Below are 14,272 nucleotides of genomic sequence, written 5' to 3'. Positions count from 1 at the left end.
CATTGTGTCCAATACACAACTGGGACAACACAGTTTTCAACCCGGGCACCTCAGAAAAATTAAACCTTTTTTTTTTTAATGGTTTTTTGGTTTTGGTTTAACAACCAATTACACAGATATATAGCTATTGTTTGACGTAATAGCTGGTGGCAGAGTGGCAGCAGAAGGTAAATCTGTGTACCCTGGCGGTGGGAAACACAGACAGACAGCAGCAGCAGCAGGAGGAGGAATGGAGGAGTAATTATGTGAGCAGCTATTGTTTGACGTAATAGCTGGTGGCAGTGTGGCAGCAGAAGGTAATTCTGTGTACCCTGGCAGTGGGAAACACAGACAGACAGCAGCAGCAGCACACAGCAGCCCACTGTAGGTGTAAAATGTGTGGCTGCAGGCGACGTAATAGTCAAAGAGTGAACCAGGCTGGCTTAGTGAGCAGGAGCCAGGAGGTGGTAAAGGGTGGTAAGGCACATTAACGATGGTTCTTAGCCAGTTCATGTCCCCCTCTCGCCGACAACAGGGGCCAGGAACTCGCCTTCCACCCACGCCTGGTTCATCTTGAGAAACGTCAGTCTGTCCACAGACTTGTGAGACAGACGTGAGCGTTTCTCGGTGACCACGCCACCAGCTGCACTGAAGCAGCGCTCGGACAGCACGCTGGAAGGGGGGCAGGACAGCACTTCCAGGGCGTACTGCGCCAGCTCGCTCCAGATCTCCATGCGCTTGACCCAATACTCCATGGGATCAACAGGGGCATCGCTGTCAAGCCCGCTGTAGGACCCCATGTAGTCAGCCACCATGCGGGTCAGGCGCTGGCTGTGACCGGAGGAGGATGCTGCTGCATGCACCTCCTCTCTAGTCACTGCTGCCGGAGCCTCTACAGTCCTGTAGAGCTCGTGGCTGAGAGACAGCAGGTCTGTGGGGCGCTTGCTGCTGCTGGATGCAGGCACCTGCTGCTGCCTCTGTGCTGGCTGCTGGACAGTGGGGGTGGAAGGCTGGGGGAAGGCTTCCTCCAAGCGCTCAACAAGGGCCTGCTGCAAGCTCCTTATTTGTTGCGCTGGGTCTCCTCCTGCAGGCGGCAGGAACTGGCTCAACTTCCCCTTGAGGCGTGGGTCCAACATCATGCTGATCCAGATGTCCTCCCTCTGCTTCATCTGGATCACCCTGGGGTCCCTGCGCAGGCACGTCACCATGTGCGCTGCCATTGGTAAGAGGCGGGCCACGTCTGCTGGCACATCGACGGCAGTGCTGCTGTCCTCATCCTCCTCCTCTGCCTCGTCAGCCTCATCCTCTCTCCACCCCCGCACCAACTCAGCTGCACTGTGCTGCTCCCCCTCATCAGCAGCAAGGTCAGGGACCTCCACCAAGTCCTCCTCCTCCTCCCCCTCAGAGGTGGACTGTGCAGCTGCTTGCCGCTCCTACTGGTCCAAGGCTGCCGCTCCCTGTTCCAGCAAAGCATCGAGGGCCCTGTTCAGCAGACAAACCAGGGGCACCCACTCGCAGACCATAGCATGGTCCCTGCTCACCATGTTGGTGGCCTGCAGAAAGGGAGCCAGCACTAAGCACACCTGCTGCATGTGCCTCCAGTCATCATCGGGGACGATGGACGGGATGTTGCTGGTCTTGTCCCTTCTCTGAGCGGCGGAAACAGTGGCCAGGGCAAGGTACTGGTTGACAGCGTGCTTCTGTTCAACCAGACGCTCCAACATCGCCAGGGTGGAGTTCCAGCGAGTCGGAACGTCAATGATCAGCCGATGGCGTGGCAGATCCAGCTCCTTTTGCACGTCTTCCAGGCTCGCACAGGCTGCAGCCGAGCGCCGGAAGTGACGCACAACGTTCCTTGCCGTTTCCAGCAGTTCGCCCATCCCCTGGTAGGTGCGCAGGAACTTCTGCACCACCAGGTTCAGCACGTGGGCAAGACAGGGGATGTGGGTCAGGCTTCCCCTGTCTATTGCGGCAACCAGATTGGCCCCATTGTCGGCCACCACCTCTCCGACTCTGAGGCCTCTGGGGGTCAGCCAAATCCTCTCCTGCTCCTGGAGTTTGGCCAACACATGGGTTGCCGTCAGCTTGGTCTTCCCAAGGCTGACCAAGTGCAGCAGCGCTTGGCAGTGGCGGGCCTTCACGCTGCTGCTGAGGCGGGGGGTTTGGCCAGGTGTGCCGGAGGATGGCAGAGGATCGGAGGAACCTGCTGCAGTTCCCCTGACCCTGCGGGGTGACACCACCCACTGTGTTGCTGCTGCTGCTGTGCCTGCTGCTGCTCTCCCATCCTCACCCCCTTCCACCAAGCTGACCCAGTGGACAGTGAAGGACAGGTAGCGGCCTGTCCCGAAGCGGCTGCTCCAGGAGTCCATGGTGACGTGGACCCTTTCACCAACCGCGTGCTCCAGCCCTCGCTCCACATTGGCCATCACAAAGCGGTGCAGTGCAGGAATGGCCTTGCGGGCAAAGAAGTGTCTGCTGGGGAGCTGCCAGTCTGGGGCTGCGCAAGCAAGCAGCGCACGAATGTCGCTCCCCTCCTGCACGAGCGTGTACGGCAGGAGTTGGGAGCACATGGCCCGTGCCAGCAAGCCGTTCAGCTGCCGCACGCGACGGCTGCTGGGAGGCAGAGCCCTAACCACCCCCTGGAAGGACTCACTCAAAAGGCTCTGGCGTGGCCTTTTGCTGGCACGGGAATCAGCAGACACAGCGGAGGAGGCCACTGAGGACTGGCTGCCAGAACAGGCCTCAGTGTCGGCGGCTGGAGTTGCAGAGGGGGGAGGAGCAGTGCGTTTCCGCACTCCTGCTGGTGCTGCTGGAGGAGCAGGAGGGCGGGTGGCTGCTGTTGCTGCTGCTGCTGCTGCTGAAGGCTGTGCAGTGATGGGTGTGGTGCCACTGCCAGCACCAGATGCCTTCAGCCTCTGGAACTCCTCATGCTGGTGGAAATGTTTCGCAGCAAGGTGGTTTATGAGCGAGCTGGTGCTGAACTTTAAGGGGTCTGCACCTCTGCTCAACTTCCGCTGGCAGTGGTTGCAAGTGGCGTACTTGCTGTACACAGTGGGCATCGTGAAAAATCGCCAGATTGGTGACAAAAACATCCCCCTACGGCATGGAAGCGCTGCTGCCTGTCTCCCTGTGGTGGTTGGGGGGGGGGGGCTTGGGTGCGGCTGGTGGTGGTACTGGCAGATGCTGCTGCTGCTGCTGCTGAGCCTGAGACACCAGCAGGCTGTGGGACCTGCCTACTGCTGCCAATGCTTGCAATGATGCGCCTCCTTGCAAGGCCCACAAGCGCATCCTCCTCCTCCTCCGAGCTGCTGAGGACGACATCCCCTGGAGGTGGTGGCACCCAGTCTCTGTCTGTCACCGGGTCATCACCATCATCCTCCCCCTCCTGAAACATGTCCTGCTGGGATGATGACCCCCCAAACTCCTCTCCTGATGCATGGATGGGCTGCTTGACTGTCGCCACAGTCTTGCTGTCCAATCCCTCATCCCCCAAAGTGCCCATCAGCATCTCCTCCTCCAAATCGCCAACAACAGCAGACAATTGACTCATCATGCCTGGGGTCAAAAGAGTGCTGAATGACAGGTCGGCGACTGACGGTGAACTGGCCTCCTCTCCAGGCCCTGCTGGGCGGCAGCTGCGAACAGGGGTGGTGGTGGTGGTGGTGAGGGTGGAGGCCTCGGATGCAGAGCTGATGGCGGGCTGCTCATCCTCCGTCATGAGTTGCACCACAGTGTCTGCATCCTTTTCCTCAATGGGACGTTTCCGACCCGGCTGGAGGAAAATCGGAGCAGGTGCTACACGCTGCTGCTGCTGCTGTGTCTCTGCAGCGTGAGTTGCAGATGCTCCTGCTGGGCGGCGCCCAAGGCGTCCACGGCCAGTGGCTATGGGAGGAATGTTAGCCACTGACGCTGCTGCTGCTGCTGCGGAACTGTGCATGGTGGCGCGGCCGCGGCCTGCCACAATGCTGCTCCCTCTCCTCCTGATTCCCTTGCTGCCCTTCCCCTTGCCCAAACCGCGCTGGCTGCCACTTCCAGACATCTTCGATGTTTTGGGCGTATAGACAAAAGTTTTTTAAAAGGGCGGGTGAAAAGTGGGGTACTTTAATGGAGTGGGTTGGTGGGTGAGGTGACTGAGTGAGTGTCCCTAGTACAGTAAGTAAGTAGTAACAGTCAGGAAGTACAACTAGCAGTTACAATAATCAATCAGTAATCAGAAGGAAATAGAGTGTGTGTTGTGTGTACACAGACAGTGAGTGCACACACGCAGGAGCTAGTAGCCGATGAACAGTGACTGAGTGTCCTAGACCCCTAGTACAGTAAGAGTAACAAGTAGTAACAGTAAGTAACTAACTAATTACAATAATCAATCAGTAATCAGAAGGAAATAGAGTGTGTGTAGTGTGTACTCAGACAGTGAGTGCACACACGCAGGAGCTAGTAGCCGATGAACAGTGACTGAGTGTCCTAGACTCCTAGTACAGTAAGAGTAACAAGTAGTAACAGTAAGTAACTAACTAATTACAATAATCAATCAGTAATCAGAAGGAAATAGAGTGTGTGTAGTGTGTACTCAGACAGTGAGTGCACACACGCAGGAGCTAGTAGCCTATGAACAGTGACTGAGTGTCCTAGACTCCTAGTACAGTAAGAGTAACAAGTAGTAACAGTAAGTAACTAACTAATTACAATAATCAATCAGTAATCAGAAGGAAATAGAGTGTGTGTAGTGTGTACTCAGACAGTGAGTGCACACACGCAGGAGCTAGTAGCCTATGAACAGTGACTGAGTGTCCTAGACTCCTAGTACAGTAAGAGTAACAAGTAGTAACAGTAAGTAACTAACTAATTACAATAATCAATCACTAATCAGAAGGAAATAGAGTGTGTGTAGTGTGTACTCAGACAGTGAGTGCACACACGCAGGAGCTAGTAGCCGATGAACAGTGACTGAGTGTCCTAGACTCCTAGTACAGTAAGAGTAACAAGTAGTAACAGTAAGTAACTAACTAATTACAATAATCAATCAGTAATCAGAAGGAAATAGAGTGTGTGTAGTGTGTACTCAGACAGTGAGTGCACACACGCAGGAGCTAGTAGCCGATGAACAGTGACTGAGTGTCCTAGACTCCTAGTACAGTAAGAGTAACAAGTAGTAACAGTAAGTAACTAACTAATTACAATAATCAATCAGTAATCAGAAGGAAATAGAGTGTGTGTAGTGTGTACTCAGACAGTGAGTGCACACACGCAGGAGCTAGTAGCCTATGAACAGTGACTGAGTGTCCTAGACTCCTAGTCCAGTAAGAGTAACAAGTAGTAACAGTAAGTAACTAACTAATTACAATAATCAATCAGTAATCAGAAGGAAATAGAGTGTGTGTAGTGTGTACTCAGACAGTGAGTGCACACACGCAGGAGCTAGTAGCCGATGAACAGTGACTGAGTGTCCTAGACTCCTAGTACAGTAAGAGTAACAAGTAGTAACAGTAAGTAACTAACTAATTACAATAATCAATCAGTAATCAGAAGGAAATAGAGTGTGTGTAGTGTGTACACAGACAGTGAGTGCACACACGCAGGAGCTAGTAGCCGATGAACAGTGACTGAGTGTCCTAGACTCCTAGTACAGTAAGAGTAACAAGTAGTAACAGTAAGTAACTAACTAATTACAATAATCAATCAGTAATCAGAAGGAAATAGAGTGTGTGTAGTGTGTACTCAGACAGTGAGTGCACACACGCAGGAGCTAGTAGTAGCCGATGAACAGTGACTGAGTGTCCTAGACTCCTAGTACAGTAAGAGTATAACAAGTAGTAACAGTAAGTAACTAACTAATTACAATAATCAATCACTAATCAGAAGGAAATAGAGTGTGTGTAGTGTGTACTCAGACAGTGAGTGCACACACGCAGGAGCTAGCTAGTAGCCTTAGCCTTAGCCTATGAACAGTGACAGTGAGTGTCCTAGCCTAACTACAATACTAAATACAGAATCAATCAGTAGTAAAGGACAGCAGCAGAAATACTGGTATAGATGAGAGAAATAAACTAACAGAGGACAGGAGAGAGAACAGCTGCCCACACAGGCAGGCCCTGAGGCCTAAAGCTGTGTAAGCCTGCAGCAGCTGTGTCTCTGTCTATGTAACACAAAAGCTACTAACTAAAATACAATGTCTATCTAACTAACAACAATATAGGTGTATATAGGAGGTGTATGTGAGCAAAAACGCTAGGTAAATGAACACAATAGAGCTCTTGCTAAGCCAAAGCACAAAGGAGCAACTCTCTCTCTGTACAAGTCTCAGCCAGGCAAGCACGGAGAAACCTAACATGGCGGCCGCTATTTATAGGGTAGGGGCTGGCCAGGGTCCCCCTCTGTGATTGGCTGCCGTCAGAGGGCCTGGGAGCCCTCTGATTGGCTCTAAGGACATCAATCTGGGCTATGACGCTATTCGAGCTCGGTACCGAGCTCGAATAGCGCCGTTTTGCTCGAATAGCTCGAATAGTGAATGGGCTATTCGAGTGTACTCGAATACCCCATTCGAATAGCTCTAGCTATTCGGAGCTCGAATACCGAGCTCGAATAGCTGAGAAAGAGCTCGAATATTCGAGCTACTCGAATATTCGAGCTCTGCTGAGCACCACTGCTTGCAACATAGCTCCATTATATACCACTTGATAATTTGTCCACCCATCGATACTTCTCTGTTGTCTTCCCATGTGGCAGATCTCTAAGGCTTGTCAGGTGGCAGGACTCTCATCTGCAATTTTTAACACAGTGAATCCATCTCCTCTCACCTTCTGTACTGGACTGCCAGAACACAACTGCACTCCAATGTCACAGGTAAGAAGTTGTTGCTGACAGCAGTCTAGCACAGGTGCGCGACAAATTGCTGAAGTGTTAAGATAACCCTTCCACCCCCACACTATATCATCACAAAGGGGATGTCTGCCAAACCAATTCCTCACCACCACGAGAGGAAAGGGGATGACATGATTTGTAGGATTTAAGTTAAAGAAAAGGAGGGTAGGTTTAAAATCTTCGAATCTCAAATCTTTGCTATAGGTCTGCATCACAGAATTGTGGGAAGGCTGCAGGTAGTGAATTCACTACCTGTCAGCTCCTCCCATTCACCAGTTTGGCACTTGCTAGTAGTCTGCTTGAAAGGTGGAAAGGGGGCTATCGTATTAATCCACAGCTGTGCTTAAACGTAAAATGTTGAGTTGTTTTGATAACCAGTAATCGCATTGCATGCAAATGCTGGCTCACGTGAGGTTACAAATGCTGCCATTCAGCTGCAGCCTTAAGGCACTTGGTAGCTGAACTGCCTAAAAAGTGTGCAGTCCTGCCATTCATCTGAAAGAGGCAGTAAAGAAAACCTAATGAGAGGGAGGCTGCCTTCTTCTTCTTTCCCTTTTCAAAAGAATATTGTTCTACTTAACTGTCTCAAATAACCCGAGTCACTAATTCAAAACACCTACACAGATTGGTTGTTTAGCCTTAAAGGGGCATACACACGTCAGATTTTTCCAGTCGTTTGGATGTCAAATCGGGCGTGTGTACAGTCGGATCTTCAGCTGATAACGCTGGTTTTGACGGATCCGCCACAACCAGCGTTATCAGCTGAACGACCGACTGTACACATGCCCGATTTGACGTCCAAACGACGGGTCGTTTGGAAAAATCCGACGTGTGTATGTACCTTTAGTCTGACTCCATCAGCTGAATGCTGATTTTAGGTTTGTGACTATAACATTACTAAAGCCAAAATATCATGACAGGCAGTTTTCTTTAAGATATCTAAAAGTGAACATCCTTCAAAGACTAAATTATAACCAAATAAAAAGTAGCCATATAAATATCTATTGTAAATTGAATGCATTCTAAGTGTCATGGTAGAGCCCAATTAATATTAATAAATTAATAAAAATTATACTGTATATATATATATATATATATATATATATATATATATATATATATATATATATATATATATATATATATATATATATATATATATATACACACATATACAGGTAGTCCCCGGTTAGCAAACGAGATAGGGACTTGTAGATATGTCCTTAACCTGAGTCTGTTCTTAAGTCAGAACATTGTGCCATCTCTGTCCCCTGTATCTCCTCTGTGCCTCCAGTGCCCCCCCCCCCCCCCCCCCCCCCTGTGTCACCTCTGCACTTTGTACCTGCATATGCAAGTTTAAGAGCCATTTTTTCTTTGAATTTTTGCAAAAAATTGACTTGTTCCCATGGAAACACAGAATCCATGCCATTCGTATTGGCGGGTCGTTCGTAAGTCGGGCATTCATAAGTCGGGGACTACCTGTATACATATATATCTATGTAGATATATATATATATATATATATATATATATATTTTTTTTTTTTTTTTTTTTAATTATAATTATTATTATTTTTTTCGAATGTGTGGCCTAAAATCACCATGAAGCAATCTATATGAAGGGCAGTTCACTATCTAATTTTTTACAGCTTATGGAGCATTCCTAGATATCTTTCCTTGCAAAGGAATCAGACCATATAGAGTCCACCTTCAGTAACCAATAGGAGTTAGGACATCCTCAACCCTTTTTAAATGGGAGAGTGGGAGGGTTTTCCCATTCTGTTTCCTGCTTTCACTCTGGCTGTAGAGAAAGAAATAAACAGGAAGGGTTGTTTTGGATTGACCAGGTCAGTAAGTGTATATATTGTGAATAGCATTGTCCTGTGTGATCACATTCATTAATGGGTGTTTGAGTAGATAATTTTATGTATCTAATCTGAAATAAAATAATTTAGTTTTATCCACTGCCTGCTACTTAGTTATTTTTGTGATGCCTGTATTACCTCCTTCACAAACTTCATCTTTTAGATCATGTCATTGTTGTGAATCTGCAAGATGGAATGATGGGGTTCATGATGTACCAAGAGACATGTCTTCACTGTGTACATGTAAAAAAGGCACCTGGAGAAAAGAGTGCCGGATATTGCCGCTAGTAGAATTTCAATAAAATTACTTACATTTCTTTACTGATATTTTACTATAACCTAACCCTATTCTCACACAGACCCCTCCCTCTACTGATGCTTAACCCTTAACCCCCCCAGTGGTGCAAAATCCTTACCCCCCAAAGCCTAACCTTCTTAACCCCTCCTGGTGGTGCCTACCCCTTACCCCCTCCCCCTTCCCATGGTACCTGACCTCAACCCACAAGGACCCTTAAGGCTATTTTATCAGGTGCCTCTAGGCCTCCAAATTTCTGTCTATTGCAGCTAATCACAGCCTTTATCATTGCTGCCTATGATGGCATCTTTCTTTCCAGGGTGCCTCAGACTTCACCTCCCTGACCAGCTTCAGTTTGGCTGCTTTGTCAAGCAAGGATCAGTGCCTCAATTAGAAAAAAAATGTACTTTAAATCTGAAGGTGTCTACTAACTTTCCACTTTTATTACCCAGTCAACATTCGGATCAATAATTGTGGTAAAAAAATCATTGATAAATATAATTATCATTATTGATTTATAAAGCTCCAACATATTCTGGGGCACTGTACAAAGTAAGAAAAACAAACATGGGGTACATAATAATACAGACAATGGTATACAGATAGTCCCCGGTTTCTGAACGCCCGACTTACGAACAACCCGCCGATACGAACGGCCCGATCCCGTCACGATGATGTCATTTCTATGTTGGAAAGTTTGAAGAAGTGGTTTCAAACTTGCCTCCAAGTGCCAGCCCATGTCCCCACAGCAGCAGCAGCAGTGTTGGACTCACCCTCGAACCAAGTAGAATGATGTCTGTCTTCTATTCTCCACCTCCTGCTCCCTCTAGGCACATACAGCACCGCTACATGCATCACTTTGCTTCCTGTATGTCATGCCACAATACAGGTTCCTGTATGTCACATGACATACAGGAAGAGATGCGATGCTGCCTCTAGCGGTGTTGTATGCAGATAGAGGGAGCAGGAGGCAGAGAGCAGAGGACAGACAGCGTTGGACTCAGGCTGGAAGGTGAGTTCAGAGAGGACAGAGGCATGGGGAGGGGGACAAAGCGGAGGCACAAGGGTACTAATAAAGGCAGAGACCGGGGACAGAGGCACAGGGGGTATAACAAGAGGCAAGGGAGGTACACATGGAGACACAGGGGGTGTAAACAAAGGCACAGAGAGAGAGTACAGAGGCACAAGAGGTACAAACGGAGGTACAGCAGCACAGGGGGGTACAAACAGAGGCACGGAGGAATGCACAGAGGCACAGGGGGTACAAAAAGAGACACATGGGTACAAGCTGAGGCAAAGAGGTGGTACAAACAGAGGCAAGAACATAGAGTGGCACAGAGGAGGGACAAATGAACACAGAAGGAGAACAAAGGCACCAAAGGAGACAAACAGGCACAGAGGGAGGCAGAGAGGCACAGAGGGGGACACAAGAGGCAAAGAGGGGCTTATAGGAGGCAAAGGGGACAGAGATGGCACAGCGTTCTGACTTAAAAATGGATTCAGGTTAAGAATGAACCTACAGTCCCTATCTCATTCGTTAACCGGGGACTACCTGTACATCAAATATGGACACTGGTACAAAAGTGCGTAATTGATAATTACAATGACAGATGTAATAAGATGATTAAAATGTATAACAGAGTGCAAGCTATAAAATTAAGAACAAATTCCAAGACACAAAAGGGTGATAAAGCCCTGCCCTGCCTAGCAGGCTTACAATCTAAAGGAATGGAATAAAAATGATAGCCAATCCAATCATTTCATATAAAAAAAAAGCCAGATCAATACTTGGATCAATGATCTGGTTATTTGTTGTTGATTGGTGCCATTAACAGTATGCAGTTTAATCTAATCTATCAGAAGGTCAATTGGAAAGTAAAATTGGATTGTTAGTGAGCACCTTAACAGAGAAAGCTAAATCAGTATTATCAATAAGAAACAAACCCTCCTTTATGCCCATCCCCCACAGCACTTTACAAAAGCATAAAATCCAAACCACTATCCAACACCTCTAATATCCTCCTAACACAACCTCTGAATGGGACTGTGATCCATATATGATGCATGCTCAGACACCTTAACTGTACCATTACAATATAATTGCATCATGTTAGCAATGCAATTATATTGTCTGACAGACCACAACACAGTACTGTGAAAGCCGACCTAATACAAGTTGGGAGGGGCAATGGAGGTACAATCCTTTCTTAAAGCGGATGGATGTGAATGGTACTACATAGTCTATGAAGTGCTGCCTAAAATGTTGGTTTTATAAAAACATGGTAAAAAAGAAATGTGCATTGAAGTTTAAATGTAATAGGGATTTTAAAATGACTTACAAACTTATAGCTAAGAAACTAAAAAAACAATCCAGATGTCTGATGTGCAAAAGCTACAATATTTTAGCTAGACTGTCGAAGGATTTTTCCTTTTTAACTCACCACAGGAATGTAATGGTTTGGCAAGTTGTATCCAAAGAATAATGCACTGCGAGTTTATGTACAATTCAACAGAGACGGAAAATGTATTTCTGCTGAAGTATCAGTATTCCTAAATTAAAACAATACTTTGCTGAGCAGAGGCTTGTGAATGAAATGAAGCAGTACTGAATAGGCTGAGCCTTGGCTGAGAAGGTTTTGCACAGTGCTGGAATAAAAACAGTGTTGAGCAGATTGTTGAATTTGGCTTGAATTAATAAACTCTAAATTAGGAATGAAACCACAACGTTTGGAATGAATGCTGCGTTACCACTGAATCCAGACACGTTTTACATTTTAGAGGTAACAAGAAAACTGCTGAGCAGACGTTCAACAATTCTTTTTACAGATAGCTCCAGAGGTTGAGCTCAGCTTTTAAAACTCTGGCCTGGAAATTTGCAGATGTTCACCTAAACTTAAATTTCTCTGCAACTATTTAACAGAATGTGAAATGTGATAATTCCTACAATAAAGCATTAAAACAGGAAATAAAAAAGAGGAAAATACAAAGCAAAAGAGTAAGAAGGTGTTCCAACCACTTGCCCTTGTGAACTGGGCCTGACTCCATCACTGTGTTTAAAGCCATGTTAAAGGACAACTGAGGAAAGAGGTATATGGAGGCTGACATGTTTATTTCCTTTTCTGCAATACCAGTTGCCTGGCAGCCCTGCTGACCCTCTGCTTCTAATACTTTCAGCCATAGCCCCTGAACAAGCATGCAACAGATCAGGTGTTTCTGACATTATTGTCAGATCTGACACATTAGTTGCATGCTTGTTTCTGAATCTATTCAGACACTTCTGCAGCCAAACAGACCAGCAGGGCTGCCAGGCAACTGGTATTGTTTAAAAGGAAATAAACATGGCAGCCCCCATAGTCTTCTCACTTCAGTTGTCCTTTAAAAGTCATGTAATTTTGGCTTCCTTGGAAAAAAGAAATCCAAGTTGATGGACTGTTTTGCTGATTCTCTGCTTCTAATACTTCCCGAATTGGTTTCTTATACCAAGTATGCAGACCGTTATTATATTATTATTAATTTATAATAAATTAGAAAACAACAAGGAGTACATAATGATACAGACAATGATATACATCAAATATGGAAACTGGTACAAAATACAGAACTGGTGATTACAACGACAAATGTAACATGATAAATAAAATGTATAATAGAGTACAAGTTATGAAATGAATAACATATTCCAAGACTCAAAAAGGTGAGAGAGCTCTGCCCTTGAGAGCTTACAATTCCTGAGTACGCTAGTTGCATGCATTTGGCAAGTGTGAAATGCAATGCACTGAAGCTGTAGCAACAGCAAAACAACCAGGGAACTCAAGGATTAACCTATGATTGGCAGCATATTGGCTGTATTGCTGGGGGAAAAAAAAAAGAATCAAAGAAGTTATAGCACTAATGTTTTCATCAGGCTTTACATAGGCATTTCATCAACTATCCTTCAGATCTATAATCTCTGTGAAACCCTAATCTAGTCATAGTCTTAACGTAGCCATACATCTAGTGACGTATGGGCAGATTCGACCAAGAGACAAATCTCTCTCTAATTGAATCTGATTAGAGAGTGATCTGTCAGCTGCCCATACACCGCGGACCAATTCCCGATCAATTTCATACTGAAATTGATCCGGAATCGACACTGACGCTGTCCCCGAATGTAAATTGTCCCCCCCCCAGTGTCCAGTGTAAAGTATACATTACCTGTCTGTGGCCTGTGAACCATTTTGAACCATTTAACCTCCTACATTTTATGAATTATGCAAAGAAAGTTGTGATACCAATACAAAACACTGGGTGATCATACAAACTTTATGTGGTCTAGATCTGAACCTACTACTACATATACATCAAGCTCAGTTTTAATTTTGTGTTATCGTATTGCATACCTCCCAATTTTTGAGACAAGAAGGAGGGACACTTTTAAGACATGTCTCTGTCACACCTTTAACCATGCCCTGCCACACACCTAGTCATGCATACCACAGAGAATTCATAAGCAAAAGATGTAGTTTTATAATTCAAACCAAACTGGTCCTGTCTATCATCATTCTTTTTTTGTCATGTTAGAATTTCAAAATAAGAAATAAATCAGTTTCAAGGATGAGAAATAGTCGCAAAAACCTCTATGTACCATATTAGCCAAACAAATTATGAAGGTAGAAAAAACAAAGTGTTGTAAAAGTTAAGAAAAACAAAAGTTTGCTTTCCTAAAACAGAAAGAATTTGCGATAATTCAGGTTGGAGTGAGCTTGAGATGTCTCCCAGGCACCACTGCTGAATATATGCAAATTAACCATTGTACCCTTGGAAGCTAAATACACCTCCAGAACCGCTGGAATGCAATGATGTGTCAATTTGTTAATTTGTACAGAGCCATAATAATCCAACATGCATATAGACTGTTTCAGATTTTTTTTTTTTTTTTTTTTTTACCTCAGATTAGTCTTAATCTCTCCATAGAGACATAAATGCCTCCTAAAAGAGGAATCAGTCCAATCATCATATGGCATTTATTTTTATAATCTTTTTCTTGGGTCGTAAAAAATCAATATTCTCCAGAAATTAATCTTCCCCACACTCTTTACTGTTTAGACACATAGTAACCCATTAACCTCACGGTCATATCATCCTGACGATAATCTGACAAATTATAATAATACACCTGCATCCTTCTTACAAGCCACAATGGGAAACCGAACCTCCTCGCTGTTATAGCAGTATCTTCTCCAAGTATCTCTCTCACTGCAATCATTATGCGTAAAGCAACATTATCCGACATA

Source organism: Hyperolius riggenbachi, chromosome 2 (assembly GCF_040937935.1).
Source record: "Hyperolius riggenbachi isolate aHypRig1 chromosome 2, aHypRig1.pri, whole genome shotgun sequence".
Taxonomy (NCBI): domain Eukaryota; kingdom Metazoa; phylum Chordata; class Amphibia; order Anura; family Hyperoliidae; genus Hyperolius; species Hyperolius riggenbachi.
This window is presented reverse-complemented; position numbering follows the sequence as displayed.